Here is a 7,798-nt window from a genome sequence, read left to right as displayed (position 1 = left end):
TTCAGGTTGCTTTCGGCCCAAACCATTCTATGATTCTATGAACATACTGATGAAAATTACAGAGTTATAAATTCTGTGCATCAAGACCTTATCTACTTCCATATTCTATGAAATAGGAGTGGTCATCATTATAAAATAATAGTAAGCTCACCAGTCCCTGTTCTCTGCAGCTTTACAAATAGTTCAAAACTTTACTTTTACTATAGGCATTTTGTGGTACTTCTACAGATAAATTTTTATTATTATTATTATTACTATTTCTTCTTCCTAACATATCACTTTGGGCTGGAAAACTCTGTATAACAGTAATATTAATACTTGTAATCCAATAATACTATCAGGTTCAGTACCGCTAAACTTAAATCTATGTTACCTTTTAAATAATGTAAAGTAATTTTTTATCGAAAATACATTATAGAAAAGATCTGGATCTTTTTTTTTTTTTTCCCAAATGAGAATTTTTCTAGTTTAAATATATAAGGAAAATGAGTTCTGCCAAGAAGTAAGTGATCTACTAAGCATTGACTATTAGCAACAGTAATCTTGAGGCATCTAACAAGACACTTAAAAGACAAAGGAGTCTATAATATTTTTAGTAATAGACTATGACAGAAAATTAGTGAACACCTTCTCCAATTATATGTTTTCATATTGTTACAAAAACGAAACTATCCTCCATTACTTTATAAAGCATAGTACCCTGCTGTGTCTCTATAAGGTCCCAAAGATTCTTGTGAGGCTAGCCTAAGTCATTTAAAGCAAAAAGCATAGATGGATCACATAAGAAAAGAAGAAAAAGAAACAGAGGATATCAGTGTTCAGAAAACCTGTGCACACAGTAAGGTAAACCACTGTTTAACAAGTATGCATCCTAAATCAGAGGGAATATTTTTGCCAAGAGGAATATCTTAAATCCATGCCTAACAGTAGAATATGCCACTGAAGTTGAAGGAATTACAGAATGGCTGAACCCACTCTCTTCCAGTTTTTGTTTGCTTCTTTCTTTCTTTTGTCTTGTTTTGTTTTGTTTTCCAGTCCTAACAGCTCTGATTAATGGCAGATGCAACAAGGGAGGAGTTATACTAGTTATACTAGCTTTCTTGTTGAACTCTGCAAGCATATCTTAATTCTTACCTGTAACACTCCACCTCACCATTGAAATAAGTCACCTTCAACAATGATTTATTTTTTTACAGGGAAAATATCCAGGGAGATTCACTTCAGGACTTGTAATATAAATCCAGAGAACATAATGACAGCAATATATGTGTATCAAAGGAACTTGTCAAATCAGGTAGCTTTGGAAGAGCTATGTTTTGGAAAATAGCTGGTGTTTTGAAATGAACTGAGCAAACAGAGGAAGAGCTACTTAAAAAGCAAGTTTTGAAATGCATTGTGAATACTACGTTTGTTAAGGAGCAACCAATTTGACCTACAAAGCGTTGCTGTTTAGCACCAATGTATCAGTCTGTGCTATGCCTACATGTATTCTATGGAAACATACAAAAAAGTGGCTGAGTAAGCTCCAAGATACGCTTCTGGAAAAAATCAGCACATTTACAGTTGGACCATGCTATAATTCCGGATGGAAAGTATAAGGAAAGTTCTCTCTTTTTTTCCTAATTTAAACCTGAGCTGAGACTAGCAGTGTGCATTGTTGCCTCTGCCAGCTGCTGTCAAACAGCAGAGAAACAACTGAAGCTGTATGAAAAGAAGAGCAGCTTACCCTGCCTGTCAAATGTTTTCTGAAGAAGCAAACCAGAGAGCTTCTGATGGCTCCAAGTTTCTTCCTAGTTAATTTAGGCATGCAAGCTAACAAAAAGCATTATCAAAACAAGAAGTGGAAGAGCAATCCATGGACAGGAAGGCTGTGAGAGAACAGTGTTCAGCATCTTGTCCTGCCACAGATTTCAGTGTTGCCCCAGTCAAGTCATTTAGACCACGTCTGTCTCAGTTTCACACCTTTAAAATCTAGATGATACTTCTTCTGTACTTTCTCTACTGCACAAGGTATTTTGGGGCATCGGGGTGGGGAGTGATAGGGGAGTGAATGTCTTCACAGTATGAGTTGTTTAGAATGTCTAATACTTTTATGTATGTGACATATACACAGGCATATCACAGTCTGCAGGGTGGTGGTGACTTGAAGGATTTGAGGAGTTGAAGGTTGTTTTGTTTTGCTTTGCTTTGCTTTGATTTGATTTTGTTTCAAAGGGACTTCTGACTTGCCTGTAAGTTGACAAGTGGTTGATCTGAGTATTTTGAAAAACAAGGCCTAAAATCACAACAGCAAATTCATTTTCTGGTCATATATATACTATATATGTTATCCATTCTTTTGTAAACAGTTTTGGTAAAATGAAGAATCAAATGAAAAAACTACTTAACTTTGTGTCTAGCACTTTCATGTGTAAAATATACCAAAGAATGTCACTAGGCAAACAATTAATGCTCTCTGAAAAGTAGCTACATCCTAAGTGTAAAGTGGCAACCAAACATACACTAGGCATGTCACAGAATTATTTGATTAAAACAAAGTTTACCTGAAGTGACCAAGACAAACCCTTGTCCCAACACAATTACCATAAAGTTTTTAATGCTTATTCAATTCAAGCATGGCCGATGCAATGAATGCAGCAATTGCTAATGAAATTTGCCATCCAGCATTGACTAACACGTTGTCCATCCTGTTCTTCCAACTTGCACAGACAATTTTCATAAATACCAAATGGGTTTATATACATCATGAATGGACTTTTCCACATTGCAAAAACATGGTTACATTGCAAAAATATGGTTCTGTACAGAATTTGACACCTATTCAAATGACGTGAAGCAAACTCAAGTGGTCTCAGGTGTTCAAATCAAACTTCAAAACTTTGAAGCCATTCTTCTTAAGGAATCTAGGCATTTCCAGTTTACCTTTTCCCCCCAGCACGTATTTCTTCAGCCTTAGTTATTGAAGAACTCATGCACAAAAACTGTCCTTGTTTATAGCACCTGAAGTTTGATTTATGGAATGAAGAGGATTGTTATTTTATGAGCACAAAAATGGAAGGGACTACTGTACCTACAAAGGTAAAATAACATACACACTTCAAGAGAAAGAAGAAAAGCTATAAACTCTTCCCCTGTTTTCCACTTGCCCTCAGTAAAGAACAATAGACTCCAGCTGGTCATTGCAGAGCTTTTTCTCCTTTTGAAAATGCTGCCTTACAAGTGCTTATAGAATCAAAACAGCTACAGGCTTTTTGCACCTATGGGCATTCATAGGAGAAGGGGAATTAGATAACATCTGTTTCATGGTCTGCACAGATTTTTCTCTTTCCAATGGATACTATTATGCACACAAGAGAAGCACTTAAACAATTTCCATGCAGCTGGATGGATTGTTTCATGTTATTCCATGTCATACTGGCATCCTACCCAGTTGTCATTCTGACATGACAAAGCAGATGCCCCAAGTTTCATACGCAATGAAACTGTTTTTAGCAGCTGTGAATCAAATGTTTACAAGAAATGTAAGTCTATTAAGTGCCTCCAGGTTATTTTCAAATTAAGACTTTCAAATCAAACGGTTTTAATATTGCCAATCTTTGCATAAATAACTGTTTGATTTCAATACAAGCAGAAAAGATTTCTCCATGCGTTTATGAATGTGCTGGAAATGGAGACATATCCTGAAAAAAAAAAAAAAAAAAAAAGGTGAAAAGTCTTAATAGCTGTTGCCTCTGTTCAAAATACAATATTCTACCTAGAGCTCGAACCTATATAGAAAAACTAAGAGCAGGGAAAAGCTGTCTCAAGTTAACTGCATTGCCCAGATTTACTCCTAGCCTAACAGACACTGCCCACCTGAGCTTATTTACCTCCAGCTGCATAGGTTTTCATCAGCCAGTGGTATGTGCTCTTGTAAACATGAACACTGCAGTTCAGCAACTTCTAATCCATCTGTTTTGAGTCTCTTTAGGCAGGAAAGAAAACACCAACAACTACTGAAGGAGCTCATCAGCAGGGATGCCATGAAATTTTCCTGTCAATCAGTCAGAGAAGTGACATGAGACATACCAGGTCTTGCAGAAACAATCTTGTTCATCATTTGTACAAAAATATGTGAAGGGAAAAAGATGCAATATACCTTAGTATGGAAAAGTTTGATTACAACAACAGTCAATAGCTACTTACCAGCACTGAATTTCAAAATCATATATTTGCATAGCATAGACAAAATCTTTTCTTTGATAATATGTATTGAAAAGTACTGTCAATGACCACAGAAAATGTAGTGCTGAATGAGAGCAAGAGTATGTTTCCTTGCTGGGAGAAGTTGTGCACTTTTTTCTTCAGGAGTTAATAATGTCTTTTTTGCTAGAGATCCCAAAGTAGGCATCAAAATAAATAAATAAATAAATAAATTAATTAATTAATAAAAGACAAAGGCAAATGAATTTTGTTCCAATTTTCTAAGACCTACTGCTATTTCAGCATGAGAAAATATAAGCACAGAAAAAAATAATTAATTTTAAAAAAAAATTTGCTTATATTCATCTACATAATCTACATAGGCACAAAAACGTGGAAGAGAAAAAGAAAGGGTCAGAGAGATGAAATATATTCTTGTTTTCTCAACTTTGTAAAACACAGCTGTTACTTGCTGGTCTAAGAAATTAAACTGACTTTAAAGAGAGTATGTCTTTTAGTATATCACTCAGTGTTGTATCTGACAAATTTTATCCAAGAATATGAACAGATGATACACACATAACATTGGGTTGACTACAGATCGTAAAAGATGATTTTTTTTTTTTCAAAAAAACACCTGAAGGTCTGATGAGCCTTGTATCAAAAATATGAAGAAAAAAAGTGTCCATAGTTTGGAAAATTGCAAACAAACTTAAATGACATTCACTTGAGCCATCCTGAATTAATATTTTTTGAATTTGGTATTGCAAATGCCCAACAAAAGAAAACAGGTCCCAACAAAAGAAAACAGGTATTTCATGTATGGAGATGGATTGGAACATAACTGAAGCATTGGCCCTACAACTTATGAAAAGGAGAGAGGATGTTGCTGTTTGGGTTAAAGAAGACAGTAGAAGACACAGATTTTTTGTTGCCATATGTTGAGGATGATGATATGACTAACTCTGAAGCCGCAATTGAATTCTATAGTCCCTTCCAAAGGATAATAAAATTTAATTGCGCCCTACATCATTACATAAGGAGTAAGTGAAGTGTTCCTGTGTCTGTTTACTTCTAGTCGCTTTTGGTTGTGTCCAGTTCTTTTAAGTATACTGCAGTAGCAACTGACAGAAACTATTGCATCACTGGAATGAATCAAGTTTCTAAGTCTTCCCAGAAGTCACGTGGGCCAGAGGCAACAAATTAAATTCTTAGCAAAATTATTTGTTCTTATTCCATTACATGCATTTACAAAAGGGCTTTGTAGAATACAATTTTCATTTATTCTTTTTCTTTTGGTCATTTCAGAGTAAGCGGACTCATTTAGTAATTTACTCAAATAAAGAAAAATCAGTCATGGGTTAACTGTTCTTCAGAAGGTTGATCTAGGAAACACAGAGTGTATTTTAGTCTTTATTTTCAGGCAGTGAAAGTAGATGATTATAATGTTCCCTTTCAGTCTTAAAACAAACGTATTTATTTCTGGGCACCTTAAGCTGTGTTATGTGCTGCAGATTTTTGGAGTACTGATATTAAATCTTACTGGCCATGAACACATTGTATAAACGTGGTGACACGGAAATAAGTTCTTGGAGAGCTCAAAGGTCATAATTTAAAATTACATTTTGTACTTTGTTTTGTTGGTACCTGTTAATCATCATAGTATTTACAGGATTATGTTTCTCATCATAAAGCAATGTTAATATGTTGAAAATTTTGCCATATCATTTATATTCATCTTAAAAAAAAAAAAAAGTCACTGATTAAAGGCAAAGGGTTTCCCAAAACATGTTGTGTTTTTTCCACCTCAGAATTTTTCTGAGTGGAAATTTTGTTTTTTGTTTATTTTGTTTTTTATCTTTATAGGATTTTCTGGCATCTAGGCTGACCTATTGCTCTGACAGAGCTACAGCCCAGATCTTGAAAATCTGACAATATCCTCTGTGCATGTACAGACCAACCATGCCATGGATTTAATGTGAGCGTGGTGACTGTGTAGGGCATGTGGAATAGATTTGATGCTATTCACCTTGATGGTCTTGATGACCAGAGTCATCAGTCTGACTATAAAGAACATACAAGCACATACTGGTCCAGGAAATACCAGGCAGAAGTATGGTAAAGCCTAGCCAGCAGCAAATTTTGGTGGTTAGGCTACTGCTGGTACAACATATAGAGGGAAACATCTGTGTTCCAATGAAAATGTCAGAGATTTCATGCCATTAAGTACAGAGGTAGGAGATCTGGAAGAAGGCTGTCCAATTTTTCCACTCATGATAGGCTTCCAAGAGCTAAATGCTCAGATGACTAACAAGGGAACTTCACTACAACAGCTGCTCTTCACCTTCCACTCTTAGACATTGAGAAAGAAGACCCCTGAGTTTTTCCTCCTCCTCTTTAAACCTGTGCAGAGAAAGACATGGTCTGACTCTATACAATGTTATGTGGCTACCTGCTTTAATAGTCTCAAGTATGTGACCTGTTTTAATTTGGCTGTAAGGTGGTTTTTTGTTGGTGGTGGTAGTGGTTTGGTTTTTTTTTTTGTTGTTGTTGTTGTTGTTGTTTTTTGTTTGTTTGTTTGTTTCTTCTGGTTGTTCAGGTTGAAAGTGAAGTTGTAAAGCAGGGGGAAAAAGCCATTTTCAATTTCACCATAGCTCTGGAGAAAAGTTGGTATCTTCTCTCAGCTATAATTGTTAGCAATGGATGCTCAAAGCTGACATGAAGTAGAATGCATTAAAGCTTCTGCCAGAGACTGTGAATGTGAATGATTTTCTTTCTAAATTATTTTTATTCTTTTGAGTTTCCAGACCTTTCTTCCATTCCAAGGACAGTGGAAAAGCCAACATCCAGTAATTCTCTGAGTGGTGCCAAATTAAGTGCAGTATCATATTACAGCATGACAAGCTACATCCTTTTCTATGTCCCCAGAAGTCTTTGCAGAGAAAGATGGGCTGTAGTCCTGCCTTGGGCAGGTCCATGTGGCTTGAGCATGTGTGCGTAGACAGTGAATGTGAGGCCTCACTGAAATCAATGTACCCTCCTGAGATTCTCCAGTTTCAGAAAACAGGACTTTAGTACTGAACCCTGAAAGGATAGCTCTATGCTTGAATAATCAGGGCAATGCTCTTATTATATAAAAAAGCTGGAGAAAATCTCATCAATTATAAAATGTATTAAAAGGATTAACAAATACAAAAATATTGTTGTAATTTGCATGCTCAAATCTTACATAGTTTATCCAAGCCTAGTAAAAAAATATAGATCCAGAGTATAAAATTCCCCTAGACTGTGATCTGAAGGGGATGTAAGAAAGTGCTTAATTAAGCATTATGCTCATCATGCATTAAAATGAAGTATATGTTTAAGACTTTGTATTACAACATCTTGGTGCAGAGTACTATTCTCCCTCAAATGATCCAGAGAGGTTAGAAGGAATGTGGAAGAAAATGAACTGTGCATTTTTCCCTTACTTTGTAATCACATTTGTGCATCGGTTTTTGTTGGAATTAGATACTGTATGAAATAACATAGGAGACAGTAAATTGACAATAAAAATGTATGTCTCTGAAACTGATGGAGTAAAAGGGGTATGATATCACTGGCAAGTCAGTCTTAT

Source organism: Cygnus olor, chromosome 2 (assembly GCF_009769625.2).
Source record: "Cygnus olor isolate bCygOlo1 chromosome 2, bCygOlo1.pri.v2, whole genome shotgun sequence".
Lineage (NCBI taxonomy): Eukaryota > Metazoa > Chordata > Aves > Anseriformes > Anatidae > Cygnus > Cygnus olor.
Note: the sequence above shows the minus strand (reverse complement) of the source record.